Here is a 20,491-nt window from a genome sequence, read left to right on the forward strand (position 1 = left end):
GGGTGATTTCCCCCAGGGACCTTCTTGCCTGACTCTAGGACCTAGAGTCACTAGTCAACATCTTTTCTAATCACTTTGTGCTTTGTATGTTTTAAGTCACTTAATCCTCCACATAATCCTATGAAGTAGGTACCATTATTATCTCCATTTGACAGAGGCAAAAAACTGAGGCCCACAAAGCTTTAGTAACTTTCACAAGATCAAACAGTGGTAGAACCATGATTCAAATTCTCCACTTGCTCTGAAATGTTATCGTGTTAAATGTTGCATCTGAAATGTTACACAACACAATGTTATCAACTTCCCACATCAATAGTCTGCCTTAGCAAGGGGAAGTCAGTTCTTTAGGAACATAATGCTGGCTCTGACCAGAGAGAAAGGAGATACTGCGTTTCATCTCTGATGAAACTGTAGCAGAAAAAAATTCACCAGCACTGCAGTCTACTGGTGAAGTCCTCAGAAAATTGTTGTTTTAGAGAAACAAATGTCTCTAAGGCCTAGATTCAGGAAAGACAGTCTCTGAGAAATCACCAGGAGAGTAGGCAGAGCTGGTGCTGAGTTGAGTCGTTAAAGGAGCATAGTCCCTGAAGCTTATGTTTAACCAGCTGTGCTGGGGGCAGGCTTGCATCTTGGAGAAAGAGCGAGGTGAATGAATATAAAGAGCCTTTAGAGTTCCTGGCAAATGTTTTAAGCTGGGTATTGTCCTCTCTAGCATCTTGAAAGTGACATGGCGGCCTGGGTACAAATATATATCAGCAGCAGCTACCAACCAAGGCAGGAGGCTAAAGCTCACTATGGTGGGCCACACCATGGTCTGTGGTACCTGTGCTAGCAGCCACAAGGAAAGGATCTGTTGGGGCTATCCCAGTTTTTGTTTTAATACCAGTCCATCGGCAATGATGGCAGCTCATTACAGAGCTACTAGTTTCTGGGAGCAGTGTAGCCCTTTTGGCTCAGTGGGTACATCTGAGTGATAGCTCTACTATTGCTGTGGAACCCGCAGGGCTGCTTATTATAGGACACTTGTCAGCCTTGGAGTTTCCTTGACTCAACAATATAGTGGACTGGGAGAGACTTTTCATTAGAGGATTTTAAAAAAGAGGACAAGACTTTGGAATCCAACAAGCTTGGGTTCAAATTCTGACTGTGCCATTCCTTCACAACTTGTCCTTGGGGAGAAATTATTATACTTCTCTGAGTTTCCATTTCTAACTTCTAATATTGAAATCTTGTGACCTATCCCTGTGATTGTTGTCTGTATTTAGCGAGATAATGTTTTCTAATTCACTAATTCAGTGACTGGTGTATCATCAATACCTGATGAATAATAGAAGTATTATGATTATTATTTCTTAAATCTTCCTTAACTTTATTTCCTTATCCGTAAAAGGGTTTTGCCTCACGAAGCTGTTGGGAAGAATAATTTAAGATGATTATTAATTCAAAGTTCATTGAAGATAAGGCACCCACACGATATAGATTTCTAAAGGCAAAATAAGCATAGTGTCTGCGTGCATTCTCTTCCTCAAATGCCCCATAGATTGTTTTTCATGAGGTCTTGCTGCAGAATGATTCAATTTTCTCATTTGGTTGAAACTTTTTGAAAGTAGAAACACAGTGAAACCTTGTTATATACCCACATTTAACATTTCCCTGCCTGTAATGTTCCCAGTTCCTTGAAAAATGAGAACAACATGGTCTTCTGTGTGTCTTTTAGTCTTCAAAGGACTCTCCTCCCTGCCCTTGGCAGTAGTGATCTAGGACATGTCTTTTTATACTGTTATTTAGTGAAGATCTGCATCCTTTTTAACAGCATTGGCCTCTCTACCACCGTGGGTTCTAGCTAACTTGGCAATCATGGGTATATTTTTCATTGTTCATGTGCAAGGCAGACGTGCTGGCAGTTTCCATTGCAGCTCCTCAACTTCAGAAAAGAAAGAAATGTGAAGGTCCGAGAGATATGCTTTAAGTAGACTTCCTTTTTTTCACCCTTGGGTTGAATCTTTGAAGAGCAACACTTACAATTACATTTTGACTTTAATATGATCACAAAGAGGTAATTCTGTTTTTTTTTTTTCAATTATTTGTGCTTCAGTGTAATTGTAATACTGCTGATCATTCGTTTGATTCATGCCACACAAACTTGACCTCTAGGCATCTGTGCCAATAAAGGATTTAAACTTAAAGCAGAAGAACAGTTAATTAGTCTTCATTTATAACAATCTGATGAGTTGGGTTAGCTTTGAAACGAAGAGGTTCAATTGCCAAAGAAGGATGCTAATTTTATACATTACACATGGAGAAGGTCCAGAAATAACCTTCTTACAACATGCTACTTGAAGCCAAGCATTTCAAATCCACTAAATTAAAAGGTATAAGCATCCATGGTCAAATTTAGAAAGCTACTAAAATCTCATGAACTCTTTTTGAAAGCCTATTTGGAGCAATGCTCTCCACTTGGCTTTTACTGAAGTCCAAATACATAGGTTAAAAATTATGCAGTTTTCAATTTACATAAACTTACTAAAGTTGCCCTGTCCTTCTTGGCTGCTAAGGAAATAATATTTTTTAGGGTTATAATTATTGCTGCTCACTCATTCCATATTCAAAAGTATTATGAGAAGCTACAGAATGGTGTTCCCTAGGGACTACTTTTCATTTGATAGTCTTTACACTCCAAACCTTATATGAAAAGGCCTTTAATAGACTTCTGTGTCTGATATGGGATCTAATTCAGTGAAACAAAATGGGATATAATGTGAACACAGACATACATAAAGATATGCATATCCTTGAGAACAGAGAAGTTGCTAATCAAAGGAATATGATATAAAAAGTATAATCAATATATTTAATGAATAAAAATGATTTTATTGTGCATTAGGCATTTACCTGCTATACATATATTATCTAATTTATTTATCTCAAAAACTCCAACAAGCTTGGTTTTGCTATCCCCACTTTATAGATCAGCAAAGGAAAACTCAAAACAGGTAACTTGTCAAAAGTTGCAGGAGTTCTGGAATCTGAACGCTGTTGTATATAGATGATATCAGCACGGACAGGACAAAGGTGGGAGGAATAGGAAGACATCTTCCCTCTCTTTTTTCAGAGGAGGTGAAGCGAGAAGGCAAAGAATCACTGGGTGACTTCTCACTTTAGTTACATGTTTAGTAAATTTAAATAATGTAGGAACATTTTGATGGTTCCAGGGACAAGAATGACACCTAAATTCACAAAATTTCCCATATTTTTTATTGAATATGCATAGTAAAATTTAATGTAAACACTAAAATAGAGTTAGAATGTGTAACTTCCAAACTATTAAAAAGGGAAACATTCAATAAAAAAGAAAATGACAGTTTTTTAAAAGCAAGGAAGTAGAAGAAAGCATAGAAGAAAAAAGCACAGAAAAAAAGATGGTAGATCCAAATTTAAACACATTAGTAATTGCACTAAATGCATTTAGACAAAATTCTTAAATTAAAACACAGAGATTTTCAGTTTGGATTTTTGTAGTTTGGTATATGCTGCTTATAAGACAATGTCTAAAAAATAATAATATGGAAAACCTAAAAACAGAGGGATGGAAAACATCCAAAATACTAACAAAAGTGAACTGTTATAACTGTAATCATAACCAAAAAAAAGATGTTAAAACAAAAAGCATTCTTTTTTTTTTTTAATTGAGACATGAGTCTCGCTCTGTCAACCAGGCTGGATTGCAGTGGCGTGATCTCAGCTCACTGCAACCTCCACCTGCAGGATTCAAGCAATTCTCCTGCCTCAGCCTCCCGAGTAGCTGGGACTATAGGCGCGTGCCACCTGCCCGGCTAAATTTTTTATATTTTTAGTAGAGACGGAGTTTCACCATGCTGGCCAGGTTGGTCTCGAACTCCTGACCTCATGATCCACCTGCCTTGGCCTCCCAAAGTACTGGGATTACAGGCGTGAGCCACCGTGCTCTGCCCCAACAAAAAGCATTCTTAAGGGTAAGGAGGTTACATACGTTTTCTATTACTCTGTAAGAAATTATCACAAACTTGGGCTTAAAAAACACCAATTTATTATCTCACAGTAAACATGGGTCAGAAGACTGGTACAACATGGCTAGACACTGCTTAGGATCTCATAAAGATGATATCAAAGTGTTGGCAGGCTACATTCTTACCTGGAGGCTTAAGGAGGGAGAGATTTGCTTTGAACACCTTCTGGTTGTTGGCTGAAAATATTTGCTTGTTGCTATATGATTAAGGTCTCCATTGTCTTGCTAGCTGTTAATCAGGGACTGTTTTCGGCTGTTAGAGGCTACTGTCAGGTCTTCACACTGGATCCTTGCCATCGCAGCAACAGAGACCTCTCTTGCATCCAATCTTTCTTCATGCTTCAAATCTCTCTGGCTTCTGTTTCTGCCCCTAGCCAGCAAAAACTCTCTGTGTAAAGGCTCGTGTGAGCCTTTTATGCCTACCCTGGTCATCTCCCTTTCTTAAAGTCAACAGTGCCACAACATAACCATGGGGAAAAAGCCATCAAAATCATAGTCCCAGGGATTATGTAGTGTGGGTATAGCAAGGGGACAGGAAATCTTGGGGCACATTTGTGGAATTCTGCTTACCACAAAGGACACTATGATAATTGAATATGGGCTGTGTTAGGGAAGAAATCTAATCTTAGACTAAAAGGGGAAATTTGCCAGAAAAACATAAAAATCTAAATGTCTATGCATCCTTAAAGTATCTCAAAATAAGTAAATCAATAGTTGGTAGAAATCAGGGAGAAAATTACATATCCATGATCATAGTGAGACATTTCAATATACCTCTTCCAAATGGCCAAAAATTTAATAAAGCAAGACTATTTCAAGGGCAAAACTTGAAAGAAGAAACTTTAAAAGAAACTTGTGATATGGGACATTTATGGAATATTACAAAAAAGAAAACACATTCTTTTCAAATAAACATGGAAGCACTATGTACTGGGTTACAAAATACATTTTTAAAATAATTTCAAAGAATCGTTATTATAAAGACCACATTCTTTGTAAATACAATTAAATTAGAAGTCAGTAACAAAAGACAAAAACATATATTTGGAAACAAACTGACATAAATTCAAATAAGTGGCCAAAGATGAACTTGTATGGAATATAACAATACACAAGAACTAAACATTAATGGAAATATTAAGATCAAAACATAGAATTTTGCCAAAGTGGTACCTAGAGCAAAACCTGTACCATTAAATGTTTACGTTAAAAAAAAAAAAGGCTGGAAATGAAGATGTCCAACTTAAGAAGTTAGAAAAAACTTCAACAAGATAAGAAAGAAAGTAGAAAAATTAAAAAATAGAAAAGAGAACACAATAGAGAAGGACCAGAAAGCCAAAAGTTGGTCCATTGAAAAGAAGAATAAATAAAGACACTAAACTTTCTCAAGAATTGCAAAGCTTGCATAACTCTATAAGCTTTAAAAAAATTAATCAGTAGCTTAAAACCTTCTACAAAGAATACACCAGTTCCAGATGGCTTTTTTTTTTTTTTTTTTTTGAGATGGAGTCTCGCTCTGTCCCCCAGGCTGGAGTGCAGTGGTGTGATCTCGGCTCACTGCAAGCTCCGCTTCCTGGGTTCACGCCATTCTCCTGCCTCAGCCTGCCGAGTAGCTGGGACTACAGGTGCCCGCCACCACGCCCGGCTAATTTTTTGTATTTTTAGTAGAGACAGGGTTTCACCATGTTAGCTAGGATGGTCTCAATCTCCTGACCTCATGATCCACCTGCCTCGGCCTCCCAAAGTGCTGGGATTACATGCGTGAGCCACCATGCCCGGCCCAGATGGCTTTTTAAGTGAGTTCTACAAAACTTTCAAAAAACCGAAATCATTCTAAACTTTCATAAAACTTTCTACTATATAGGAAACAAAAAAATTTTCTAATTCAATTTATGAATGTTATAAAACTTTAATATTAAAGCCAGACAATGGGGAGTATAAGAGAAGTCACCATTATATTGGAACATAGATACAAACTTTTAAAACAACTTATGGACAAAATGATTCAAGAAGCAAATAAAAGAGATAATATGTCATGACTAAGTTGGATTTATCACACTTCTACAAGGACAGTGTGTTAGAAAAATTTATAAATATCAGTTATACTATTAAAAGATTAAATAAGGCCAGGTGCTGTGGCTCTGGCCTGTAATCCTAACACTTTGGGAGGCCAAGGTGGGAGGATCACTTCAGCTCAGGAGTTTGAGACCAGCCTGGGCAACATAGGAAGACCCCATCTCTAAAAAATAATAAAAAAAAATTTTAAAGAAGACTAAATAAAAATACATATGATCTTCATGATATAGGCAAAATAGACATCTGATGAATTTAGGCATTTGATAATGATTTTTTAAATTACTTTAGAAATAAACATGTATTTTAGCCTGTAAAAATTATCACCAAAAGGTAAAGCAAATATCTTTCTTAATGGTGAGAATGATCCTCTGAAGGCAGGAGCAAGAAAAAATGCCCACTACCTACTACTTATATGCAAGACTGAATTTGAATTCCCAGCCATTGGAATAAAACAAGAAAAAAGGTTTAAAAAATATGAGAGAGAGAAAGAAACAAAATTGTCATTTTCCAAAGAGGAAGTGGTTTTTAATATAAAAAAATTTTCCAAAATTACCAAATATTTATTAGAAATAAGAGTTTAGCAATATGGATAGATATGAGATCCTTGTAGAAGTAAATAAAATCTTTACCTAACAGTCCTTGTAAATATAATTGCCTTTAAATTAAAGATTTATGTGAAAGACAAAATAGAAAACATTTTAAAGTAAATATGGAGAATATATTTCTGATCTCAGAGTATGGAAGTCTTTCCTAAATAAAACACAAAAATAACTATGTAAGAAAAGATTGACAAATTAAACTGCCATAAAAATAAGATTATCTGCTCATCAAGAGTCACCATAAAGATAATGAAAAGACAAGACACAAAATGAAAAAAGACAGTTGCCACAAAATTAAAAAAGAATATATTAATAACTTTCACAAATCAACAAGAAAAAATCAAACAACCCAATAAATTAAAAAATAGAGAAAAATATAAACAGAAATACCTTATAAAAGGAAACACAACTGACATATAAGCATATAAAAATATGGTGTCTTAGGTGAGGTAATCAGGAAACAGACACTGAGATTGAGCTTTACTTGCAGAAGAATTATTAGGAAATGTTCTCATGGACAAGATGAAGATCTAGAAGGAAGTGACGCAAACATAATTGGGTGGATGAGAAGTTGTTTTGGAACGAGTGAACTTCGAGTCATTTGTAATAGAAGCCTCAGCCCATCCCACAGGGAGCCCTGGAGCTGGCATCACTCGTCAACGTTATCCCTAATGGAGGCAAGAAAGCCTGGCCTTTTTTTTTTTTTTATGACGGAGTCTCGCTCTGTCGCCCAGACTGGAGTGCAGTGGTGCCATCTTGGCTCACTGCAAGCTCTGCCTCCCGGGTTCAAGCGATTCTCCTGCCTCAGCCTCCGGAGTAGCTGGGGTTACAGGCGTCTGCCACCACGCCCAAGCCTGGCCTTTTTACTCGGGTATTGACTAGTGACTATCACCAAGGAAAGGGACATACCCTTATTTATTTATTTATTTATTTATTTATTTATTTATTTTTAAATAGTCTCCATTAAATAAAATGATGTATTAGATTTTAATCTTCAAGTACTATCCTTTATGTTAGTGTTGCTTAAGATGTGGTCCATGGATGATGCCAGTCCATGAACACGTGTCACCGTTTCACAATGAGATCAGTACAGAAACTGAAGCTCAGCTTTTAGAAACTTCTACAGTGGTAACGTTCAAACATGTCATCAGTGGACTTTCATAAAGTTATCGATTCGTGAATGATTTGGTGGTAAGTGCTGATTCTTAACCATAAATTTGTACCTTCGAGAAGCATTGTTCTATGACCCTGTTTCTTTGGCTATGATTGTACTGAAACAGTAGTTTTCCAACTGTGGGCTTGAAGTTTCTGCTCACCGGATTTCATACCGTCATCTAGTTTTCATCATCATTTCAGGTCAGGCCTCCCAAAAGTAGGCTCTGATGCATAAGTTTCATGGGTAAATTACAAAACAAGGCTTCTATCATCAAAGAATTTGAGAAATTTGGGATAAAATGAAATAAAACAACTTTCTTTTGTAGAACTTCTCAGAGTCCTTAATAGGCTGATGAACATTATAAATATCTCAGAATGAAAAATTAAAATGTCTAGTAAAACCAGATATTGGTCAGAATCTGGATGAAATGGAATTCTCATATTCTTTTAATAGAAGTATAAATTGATATAACCACTTGGGAAAACAATTTGTCATTGTCTTATAAAATTGAATATGCACATATCATTTGACCCAGAATAATAAAGACATTCTTGAATATGCACCAGAAAATAATAGCAAAATATCGAAACATCCTATAAGCCCACTGAGAGGAGATCACATAAATAAATGTTGGTATATTAACACAATAGGATATTATACAACAGTGAAAATAAAAATCTACCCTCACCGTATACAACAAAATGGAGAATCACGGAACATAATATTAAGTGTTACCTTTTGCTTAGAACATAATGCTGAGTGTTACACAACAGCAGTTAATGTAAAGAAAGTATGGCAAATCCATGAAATGAAGAGCTATGCAGTCACTAAAAATGATTCATAAAATAAAATATAGTAATGAGAACTGATATTTGCAATATACAAACCTATTTTTTATTATACTTGTCATCTAATATATGTATCATATGTTGACACGTATATGTAATAGATATACAATGTTGTACAGATTGAATACCTATTGCATATACAGATAATATGTATTCTTGGGGAAAGCATCAGATGGAGGGATGCCAGAATGTTTTTTATGTCAGGTGATGGTATTTGGGATTATTTTTGTTTTTAAATATTTACTTTTCTATATTTTCTTAAGTTTCTGCAATGAATATGTCTTTGGTAATGAGGAAGAATAATAATAAATATTAACTGAAAAAAATCACTGAGAGAAGAGGGAACTGGCCTCTGGAATTCATTTTGAGAATAGGACATAACTGAACACAATTAGAGATAAAGAGATGGGGAATAAGGGTCAATCACAGAATTTCAACTCATCAAGGCAAAAATCTGCTTGAAGTAGTCAGTGTCTCCTTAGACATCTTACACTACTCCTGTGCCCAGGTGTGTTTGCTTCCAAAACATAGGCCCCTTATATCTCTATCACATGGATTGAAAGCTACTATAGAAATATTCTGCTCTTGGGAGACAAAGATTGAATGTATAGAGTTCTAGCCTTGGAATTATTAAAAATGGAAAAGGAAACTTGAAGTACTTTAGAAACACAGAGAAGATAATTTCTATTGTAATAAAGCCAATAAGATTTATAGCAGTCACATAGGAGAACTTCCAGAAAATAGAAATTATTAAACATTACAGCAAGCTATTAAAAAGTTTACAGGACCCTGTTTCTAACTAATCTTTCAGCATCAAATAAATAATCAGATATTTTGAAGGCATGGAATAAAGGTTAATTTTAGAGGTTAAGACATATCTGGTGATATAAAGTCTTGGGATGGTTTTTGCTTGTTTGTATTTGCCCTGCCTTTATTTCGTGCGTGATGATTTGATAGAACTATCCAATTTTGATGCCATTTTTGTAGAAAGAAAATTATGAGCCTATACCAGAATTTCCCTGTGTCTCCTCTGCAAACCTGATTCTATAAAACACTTATAAACAAGACTTCCATAGTCAACTACCTCTGGGATATTATCTCAGAGAGCCTGGCAATACACATTAGCATAAAAAGGCCCTGAGAAGTTCCGCAGGGAAGACATAAATGACATCTGTATAACTCTACAGCATGGCCTACTTTGGAAAGCCCTGAACCAAACCAATGGAGAAAATTGTATTCGAAGATTAAGTCAAATGAAAGGAGATTCTGCAAACACATAAGAGGCAGAACTATTGGCTCAGGATCTCAGGATAATGATGAAAGAAAACAGGACCACAGAGCAGTGCTACTTAAACTATCTGTGGCAAATGGCCATTTTTAAAACATATCTGTTCCATCATAGATCAATACCTTTGTAAAGTCTGCTGATCATGCTCTTGGTGTCGACATGATGTCAAATTACTCTAAGAGTTTTGCTGTACCTATTCTAATTTGTGTGCTTATCTCACTGTGGTAGCAAACAATTTGTGGACTGGCACTGCCTATGGTGTGCACTTCAAGTAACACTGCCATAGAGGGTAGTAAGTTGAGGATATAAATTTGGTGCATCATTTTTTTCAACCCAGAATGTTTTAAAATAGATAAACAGGCCGGGCACGGTGGCTCACGCCTGTAATCCCAGCACTTTGGGAGGCCGAGGCAGGCGGATCACGAGGTCAGGAGATTGAGACTATCCTGGCTAACATGGTGAAACCCCATCTCTACTAAAAATACAAAAAATTAGCCGGGCGTGGTGGCGGGCGCCTATAGCCCCAGCTACTCGAGAGGCTGAGGCAACAGAATGGCCTGAACCCGGGAGGCGGAGCTTGCAGTGAGCCGAGATCGCGCCACTGCACTCCAGCATGGGCGACAGAGCGAGACTCTGTCTCAAAAAAATAAAATAAAATAAAATAGATAAACAAGAAGACACACTAACTCATTCTGATGATTAGCAGGACACAGAGGAGGCCAAACCATTTAAAATCAAATGAAGAAAGAATTAAAAGGAAGAAATAACTTAGTCAACAAATACTAAGGGAATAAGGAATGTGACCATTTTCATAAGTTGATAGCTTTTTTGTGTAAGTTTCATACTCCTACTTCTTGACTAACTGGAGTAGAGCAAGAGATCATTATAAATCTCTTTCAATTTTTGCTATATTGAAAGATTTTTTTCCACAAACGTCACTTAAAGAAATGACTGTCCTTTTATCTTGTTCCTGAAATAAAGGGAGTAAGGTAAAATACCAACTGCTACTCTACCCAGCAAGGAAGGTGTTGGCCATGAAAACAGGGCCTTACTCTCTTATATTGTCTCTGGGAGTGCAAAATAGTATGATACCTACGGGGAGGGAATTTGGCAAAAATTGCTGGGTCAAAGAGTAAATGGGCATTTACTCTTTGACCCAGTGATCCCATTTCTAGGTATCTAGTTCAGCTGGATACCTGATAAAACTATGAAAAAATATGTGCACTAAGATACTCACTACAGAACTATTTTTAATAACAAAGGTCCAAAATCAACCCAAACGGTTAACAATAGGAGACTGATTGAATAAACTATAGTATAGCCATAGAATGGGGTATTATGCAATTAAAAGAAACAAGAAATTCCTTTGTATGCCACTATGAGATTTTCAAGTTGTACCTGAAGTCAAAAAAGCAAAGTGGATAAAAATTTATATAGCGAGCTACTGTTTATCTAAAAAGGTATATCTATATAGAGACAGATATAAAATATACCTACTTATATTTAAGAAACAAGCTCCTGAATGGTTAAGCCATAATTTGGTTTTTAAAATACTATATAATAATCTCTGGAGGAGGTAATTTAAAAAATTACCTGTGGTTTATGGGAAGAGGGCAGCACTAGGGGATAGGAATAGATGCTAGACTTTATTTAATTTGCCTTATTTGTAGATTTGATTTTCACATCATGTAAATATTTTACACAATTACAAAATAAAAACAAAATTTAAAAAGTAACTTTTAGAAAGAGAAGTAAGATGAGGCCATGTGCAGTGGCTCATGCCTATAATCCCAGCACTTTGGGAGGCTGAGTCACATGGATTGCTTGAGCTCAGGAGTTTGAGACCAGCCTGTGCAACATGGTAAAACCCTGTGTCTACACAAAATAAAAAAAAATAGTTGGGCATGGTGGTGTGTGCCTTTAGTTCCAGCTACTCAGAAGGCTGAGGTGGAAGGATGGCTTGAACCCGGGAGGCAGAGTTTTCATTGAGCTGAGATGGCGCCACTGCATTTCAGCCTAGGTGACAGACTGAGACCCTGTCTCAAAAAGAGAGAGAGAGAGAGAAATGAAATAAAAAGAAACAAATGGACCTAATGCATTTACAGTTGGTGGCATAACAACAGAGAGAAACAATTCCATTTGCTATTAAAACTCTGTACTTTGACATGTCTAATGTGATGTATCTTATGTACAGAAAGAAATTTAAAAAATCATAAACTATTTTCAGTAATCATATTATCGTTGGTAGGGTAAGTATTGCTATTCTGACCTTGCTGTGCGTATACCATGTGATAAAGCAGCCAAATAATTATGGGATATTCCAATTCTATCATTGTTGTTGTCATTGTTGAGAACTGGGATTCTTGGCAAGGGAAAGAGGAGATACACATTTGAGATTGAAGAGTTTTGTGGTCTTGAATTAGAATTGAAAGCATCACTACCACTACTTAATAGTATAGGTATATATCATTGAGCTCTTTCCACTGAAAACGTCTAGAAACATTGACCAACCCAGTAACAGTGATTCATCCTACTGTCCGGATGATAGTATACAAATACCATTTCCCGCTAAGAGGAGCCTGGACACCTTTAACAAATTGTCGACTCCAGGTTTGAGGCAGCATATGTACAAAATGAGTCTGGAACATCTTGTAGCAGATGGTAAGGAAGTTACTAAAATTTACTAGAGCCATGTCAAAAAATCTCCTCTTCAAGAAAAAACATAAAAATGTATAAAACTTCAATTGATTGGAACATTTCAAATATGTTTAAATCTATGAGTTTATAATGATACTTTGGAAAATAGGTAATTTTGGGCAGGCTAGAAAACCACATCACTATTTTGAAATTGATATAGAAAGAGAAAAATAATGTATTTGGTCTGTCTTTCCTATATGAAATGCTTCACCAAGTAACCAAGAGTGGATCAGGAAAAAGTTTCCTCTTATTACAATTAATACACAGGGAAGGTGTGATAGGACTAAAATAGCAATGCTTTTTCAATTAATGAACTAATGAATCTCAATATTGATCATCAATGACTGCTGATGTGACAAGAACACAAGCTGCCAGATAATACATGCCTCCTGGTAGGAGAAGAAATACTGCCAATCAAACTCTCTTGCCAAAGAAATTAACCTGAATTCAATCAAGTGTTTAACATACAGTATATACTGTATATACTATATCTTATCTTAATATACAAAAATACAGAGGACACAAGAACACGTTAAATGACACCACAGGGATGCAGTCGGCAAAATCCAGACTATGGGAACCTTTATAAGACAAATAGTTATGCAAAGAATAAATGGCAGGCAATACAATACATTGCAAGGAAATAGCAATGTACAGATCTTATTTGGATCCTGACTCAAACAAATAAACTTTAAAAATCATGAGACAACTGGAAAGTTTAACATTGATTAGATATTTGAAAATATTAAGGGACTATTGTCACATTTTTCAAGAGAGATAATGGTGTGTGATTATGTTGAAGAAAAAAAAGCAACCTAATTTCCTACCAGGGCAGTTTGGTTTCAGCTGAAGAACAAAAGGATTTATGGCAAGTGAAAAGGAAAGACATGCTAAGGAAGCTCCCCTGCCACCGCCCCCACTTCCCCAAGTTTGCAGAAGGATATCTATAGAATAACAACAGATGTCCTAGGAAAGAATGCAAAGCCTCATTCTCTTTCAAGATTCTAGGACTATTCATAAACTGTTCAACTATTTTATGTCATCAGCAGAGTTCCTCCAGTGAATTACAGTCCTCTATCCGCTTTGGGACCATCCACTACAAGATGCAACCAGCAGCCAAGATGCAGTTGGCTCATCTCACTAAGTGTTTTCATAAGCAGATTTATAATGAGAGGAAAATGCATTTTATTGATAGTAACCAGGGCTACAGAGAACTCCCCCAAATTATTAGGGGTTGTTACAGGGGCAATTTGCAGAGCCTTCTTCCAACAAGACAGTAAAACAGCCCCCAGCCCTGCTAGCTTTTTAAAATCTACTAAACAATGTGAAGCCACAGTTTCATTTTTTTCTTTCTGGCTGGAGATCGTGGAAATGTTCATCACCCAGTGTGAAGTAATATGTGAAACAGGTGTTTTATTCCCTAGCAGGTAAAATGGGTTTGATTCCTGTGAGATGTAGACATTTCAAGGCTACCAGCAAGAGGTCCAGATGGTGTGTATTTTCATATCTAATATTATATAAAAGATTTCAAATGTATCCTGACTCTTAACAAAACCATAAATTCACAGCTTATTGCCATGCTGAACAGCTCTGGTAGCTACTAATTAGCATTACTGTTTTTGCTTTCCTCTTCCAGGGATCACTAGCATATCTGAGCCTTTACATTTTTAGCTTCCGGTAAAAAGACAAAGAACTCCAGGGTAGGAGCCCATCTCACTTAAGGGCCAGCTGCATGTACAACATTAGAACCTTAGGGGATACACAAATGTTTACGGAGCCATGGGTGGAAACATAGGTTAAGCTTTTAAGGAAAAACACTTTCAGTTGTTCCCTGTTTGGTCATGAAATGATTCCAGAAATATTATTGAGCATCTTTTAATAATAATAATAATACCAATAGCAAGCATTATTGCAAGTTTATTATAAAACAGGCATTTTTCGGATTATGCTACACACACTCTCTCATTCAATGTTCCTAATCACCTTTGGAGATACCAGTAACTCCATGTTACATATTAGGCAACTGAGGTTTAGAAAACTTCAGCAACTTACTCAAGAGCCAACTCAGGTATAATGGGTAGCAGTCCTCACTCTTAATAAGAATAGCATATTCCTTTTTTGCTATGTAGCGTGATAGCCCAGAAGGCACTGTGTACATTGTGTGCAGAAGGAGCCCCTTGGAAAGAGTTCTGTGGTATTTATAGGAAACACTATTATAATGAAAGGAAGTCAAGTCAGCAATACAGTGGGTTAGAGTTGTTCCCATTCTAGAAAGCAACAGTCTAGGTCTCAGTACAGGGTAATGAGCCAGCCTATGCTTCCTAAAAGCCCTGGGCAGAGTTTAACCTCCTGATTCCATTCTCCTTCCTGTCTCCCGCTCTCTTGTGCTCATAAATGTATCAACCACAGCTCTGTCAAAGGAACATTTTGCGCCCTCCTAAGACTATTTAATATGCTCTATAGAGTGAGGAGGAAGAGAAAATATAGGAGCTAATACTTTGGGGGAAACTCCATGATCTCACATTGTTCATTTTATGAACAAGCTCCTCTTATTTTCTGTTGAGAAGAGTCAACAGGATTGATTTCTTTCATCCTAATACCCTAACATTTAAGCTTCCATTGATACTGAGCTATGCAAAATCTCAAGTCTGCCTCAATCCCAAGAGCATGGAGTGAAAAAAGTAATGTTGGGAGAATCTAGGCTGCTTTTGCTGCCCTTCAGCTTAAAATTGCTTTTGTGATTTTCAGTCAGTTCCTTTACCTCAGTGGGGTCAGGTGTTCTTATATCCAGAGAAGTCTTCATGTGAAATAATGTCTAAGGATTCATATAGCTTTGGAACTCAGTACCTTAATGCCAATGCCCATGCTCATAACTCACATGAGTGGGCTCATCAGAATAAAATAAGTGATTTATTTTATTTTGGGGAGCATGATTGATTAGATAGAAACCCGTTACAACAGGGATTTTGGATTCCATCTTATAAAAATAAAAATGTAAGCAAAATTTGCCATGATCTTACCTGCAGGGCAGACTCTAAATGGAACTAGAAATAGAGTTAAAGGAACCATATAGAAATATGACAACATTTCCACATTTCTCGGTGAGTTTTGTGGAATAACGTTCATTGTCTTACTTTATGCTATTTAATCCCTTGTAGTAATAGAGGCATTGGCATCTTAACTTTCTAGAAGAGCCAAGAGAGCATCACATAAAAAATCAAAGCCCTTAATTTATAACCCTTATAGCAACTCTTGCAGACAACTATAGCTTGGTTTTCACCTATTTCTGTAGTCTGGTAATTTCTCACAAGTGAGGAAGATCTTGACCAACAAAGGTCTAAATAGATGTTCCTCTTTCATGCTCAACAGAATTCTGAAGGAATCCTCATTTTCTCTTTCTGTTCAGGCATGGTGTGCAGAAGTCAGCTGTGAAAAGGAGGGATGAAAGCAAGTGGAGGATGCCCTTCATAAGGAACAAGTGATCTCTCTAAAACCAATCCTAGAGTATGGCTTCAGATTCTGCTCCCATTTCTCAATGATTATGAGCTTTGTGCCATATCCTCTCCCCCTTTATTCCTGCAATATTTGCATTTCATGTTTTTATTCTCTTACTGCCTGAGCAATTTGAAGCTCTCATACTTAGGCAATTCCCAGGTCTCGTTCTTAAAGCATTGTGATTCCCTTTCAGCTTTTCAGAGGCACGTGTGCTGGGAAAGGCACTGAGTCCTCCCTGTCAATCCAATTTGTGATAAGGATTTCCCCAGGTGCACCCATTCCATAGTCCCTGTGTTGCTCTGAGCCTGGTTGGCATCCTTTTGGGAAGCATTTGTATTGCTTTTTCATCTCAGAAAAGATACTCTAGTCACAAACCAGTCATCTGCCTGTTAAGCTGTATTTAGAACAAATCACTCTGAAGCAAAACAACGATGACAACAACAAAAGAGCCACACTTATTTCTTTCTAGACTTTTAACAAAATGTTTGATGTTGTGGAGATTTCCAAACAATTAATGTGAAATTGGGTACTGTTGTTCACATGATTTATTTACCATATATAGAGAACTCAGCTGGAGTGCTACTGTCAATGATGCTCCCAATGAAATTTCAGCAGAGAGTTGGAAAATCAGCAAACTGTTTATTTCCAAAGAGGAGTTACATTTTCAAAGGATGAAAGTTAATAGGAGTCATAGTGCTCAAAAACCACATGATATAGGAAAACCTACCCCACTCCACCAAAGGGCATATCTTGCTTTGAACACTTGATTTCATATTAACAGTTGGTCAGTTATTCAAAGCAAGGGAATCTCCTGCAGGTTGAGAAATATCCTAATGCTTTTCATAGCCTTCCATGTCATGGATCAGGGACACACACTTGTGCACATGTGTGCACAGACACAAAACAAAGAGAGAGAATGCTTAACAGGAGCACATTTTACAAAAGTGACATCCCAGGCCTGGAAAATCCCAAACTCTCATAAATTTTACAAATCCAAAATGGAATATTCAAAAAGAACTCAACCTGTTTCTCTTGAGCAACTTTTCAGACTCTCATTACAGGCCCCATGAGGTGAGTCAGATTTCCGTTCTACAGGATACTGCAAAAAGAGACCAGAAATTTAAAAAGGAGTGGTGGTACTACACAAAATAGTAAAAATGAAATAGAGAAGGTGTGAAGTTAGATCCTTGATTTATGTGTGGAAAGCTAGTGCCAAGAATATTGTTATGGGCCTGGCTCCTAGAGGCAAGATTTGTTAGCAAAAACTGTCTCTAAATATTTATGCTCAGCTAAATAATTGCTAAATAATTCCAGATCCCAGCTGGAAATCTAGGATCAGGACTAGCCTATATTAGTAGATCTATGTGATAGTATATTGGTATTTTATCCAGCGAGTACTCTTGCTCAATGATAGGTTCAACTTCAGCATATAATTCATATACTTTTATAAAAGCCTTTTCGTGACACCACATAGAAGGGCTTTCTTTGGAAATATTTCCATAAAATAAACAAAGCACTTAAATCAGTCTATTCAATAGCATTTGTTTTAGGATTATTAAAGAAATACAGAGTTTTGGCTTCCGCAGAGTGTGCTAACATGGATTATTCTTTCATTTGCTGATCCTTGTATGTTCAGTAGGATGTTGAAAGTGGGGGTGGTGGCAGCATATTTCTACATCACCTTGGACTTTACCTTTCTGAGAATCAACATAGGTTTCTAACTTTTTTATGGCCCTGACTGGTGCTTCAGTAAACCCAAGATTAAAAGCAGTACTCCAGTCTGCAGAGACTCTAGAAGAAAATACTTTCTATCAACCAAAAAACAAAGAGGAAGCTTCATCATTTAATTTGACTGCTAGAGAAATATCTACACATTTCTCACATTCTTCTCATATCAGAACAAGGGATTGTTATAGATTTTTGACCAAAAATTAAAATTTTCTGAATCTAAAAGGAGTGAGTTGAAATGGAAGCCTATACTTATACTTTTCACTTTTTCTCTGGGACCCCATACAAATGCTTCAAATAACATAAAGGAGATCAAGAGTTTAGAGTGGACTCTGTCATAAACAAGTTCTGTGATGTCACTTTCTTTCTTTGAGCTTCAGTTTCCTCATCTGTGATTGCAAGATTGGATGTCATGTCTGGTGAGCCTTTCTAGTTGGTTCTACCCTTCAGTGATTCATCTGACATTTTTCAAACTGTGCTACAGAAACAAAGAGAATAACAGAGAGGAAGAAACTGATGAGATAAACTATTTCAGTTAGAGATTTGGAGGGGCCTAAGTAAAGGTTTTAATCTTAGGGTATACAGAAGAAACTTTGGCTATCTATTGTTATTGTTCCCTGATTATAGCTTTCTGAGCTATAGGAGAACACTGTATTGATGTTACCATTTCAAGGACATTTCAAGGAGAAGATAAAGAAAGAAATTATTTGGCTAGAGCTAATAAATATGCATGGTTTCCTGTGTTGTTTTGTTTTTTTAAGAGAGATTAAGAAATGGAGAGGTTTTTCTCTCCATACCAGACAGAGATACAGAGATGGAGCTTTGCAATCTAACACAGATCTATTTTGTCCACTAATGCAGAAATAACATCATGTGCATTAAGAAAGCTCTGGATCTGTTTAAATCAATTAAAGTAAAGTTAATGTATTTTAATATCTGAGCTCTTCCCTTATCGATATAACTCTGCCATGTTTTCTTCTCAGAGCCCAAGGTGATGAAAAATAGACTCATTTACTCTATTACATCTTATAACTGTGGCTTCAAGATTTTTTTTTCTTTAGTTGTGAAGCCGCAAGAAGATTTTATGTGACTCTAAAACTGCTGTTGGTTTTCATACCACAATACTCAAGGGCATTTCTCGCCTTCAGGCTGCTATTGTTTCCAATCTGGAGATAAACGTACACTTGATAAAACTATTTTAATGATGCTAATATTAATACTTTGGTGGAATACTTTATCTGCTAGTAATAGCTTTAAAGAGTTTGTTGAGATTTTGTCATCTCATACATTTTAATAGAATATTACGTTTGTAATTAACAAGAAAAATACAGTAGCTCCACTTCTCACTTCCTCCATATTCACGTAATGATTACCAGTGGAATATCTGCTGTTCTGTATCCTTGGTAGACCAATCAGTATTTTGGTGAATGGAGAAGTCTGAAGCACAGAATTGTAGTGTAAACAAATGAGAAACATTAAAAGTATGCTAAATATTATAGTCAGTTGATTATGTAAATTTAAACAGTGTAGGGGAAAGGAATTGCTTATTAAATTAGTCTGTTTTCAGTTCGCTCTGGCATTGTTTATTATACGTCGTAGCCAGATATTTCATAAATAGACTCCTTTTACAACCTGGAGGTTTTGGGAATACCAGCTGATTAATGAAATGGTATATGTGCTTGGAGGCCATGGTGGAGAGAACTTGTCTTATGATCATTTCCATTGTACAGCTCAGGACTTCTGTGGGGTACAGACAATGGAAAGAGAGAGAGAGAAAGAGAGAGAGAATAAGATGAGAACTCTGATGAGCAGTTCATTCCAATATGAGCACCTGTTACATCAATCTGTGAATTGGTTGATTTTTAGCTATGTCCTGTTAGTGATCTTCATAGAAGCAACAGACTAAGATTTTCTATTAATAATTCAATGAATAAGTTCCACTCACAGTACATTTGATTAGCCAACTGTAAGAGTATCTAGAAGTTCGTGACTCAATGTTTTGGGACTATCTAAGGAACTCTCAGAGTGACAGAATGAACTGAAAGACGTCATGTAATGATGGGTCAGAAATTCATTTGCAATCTAGGAAGGGGAGACCAGATCTGCTATAATGGACCTATTTGAGAACAGATCATGAAAAAAGACTAATTAAAAAAAAAGAATTTGCCATTTTTGTGTCTTGGAAGCCAAGAAGGGAAAGGCTATTGAGAAAGTCCATCTTCCAGACAGGCGAATCCTAGTTTTGAAGACTTCTCAGTCTACCCAAATCTGATGCTCTTAAACCTGTTCATTCCATTTTTCTGATTTCCTAGTAACTCTGGTTTTCATTTGGTATTCTACTCCTTTATTTTTTCTCTACTTGGAGGTCATATCAACCTGGTTCATTCCGCTTTCATCCTCTCCTTTTTTTCTGTCTATAAGAACAGAAATTCATTTGCTTTTCCAAAGTCCCACCTCTATGGAGTCCTTGAGGTACTTTGCTCTTTGTTAACATGGGCACTCTCTCCTGCATCTTCTCTCCCTTAGCATAACTCCTTCTCATCTGCCTAAAGCATAGCT

The 20,491-nt window shown here is 36.6% G+C and overlaps 1 long non-coding RNA gene across 1 annotated transcript in view; it reads left to right on the forward strand.

The window, feature by feature from the left end:
• Positions 1–18,027, forward strand: part of LOC131382287 (uncharacterized) — a 312,337-nt gene extending 294,310 nt beyond the window's left edge. The window contains exon 5 of the long non-coding RNA XR_009211603.1: positions 16,116–18,027. This is a non-coding gene — a long non-coding RNA (uncharacterized LOC131382287). The remainder of the gene's footprint in view (positions 1–16,115) is intronic.
• The last annotated feature ends 2,464 nt before the right edge of the window (positions 18,028–20,491 follow it).

This window comes from Hylobates moloch, unplaced genomic scaffold (genome assembly GCF_009828535.3).
Source record: "Hylobates moloch isolate HMO894 unplaced genomic scaffold, HMol_V3 SCAFFOLD_22, whole genome shotgun sequence".
NCBI lineage: Eukaryota > Metazoa > Chordata > Mammalia > Primates > Hylobatidae > Hylobates > Hylobates moloch.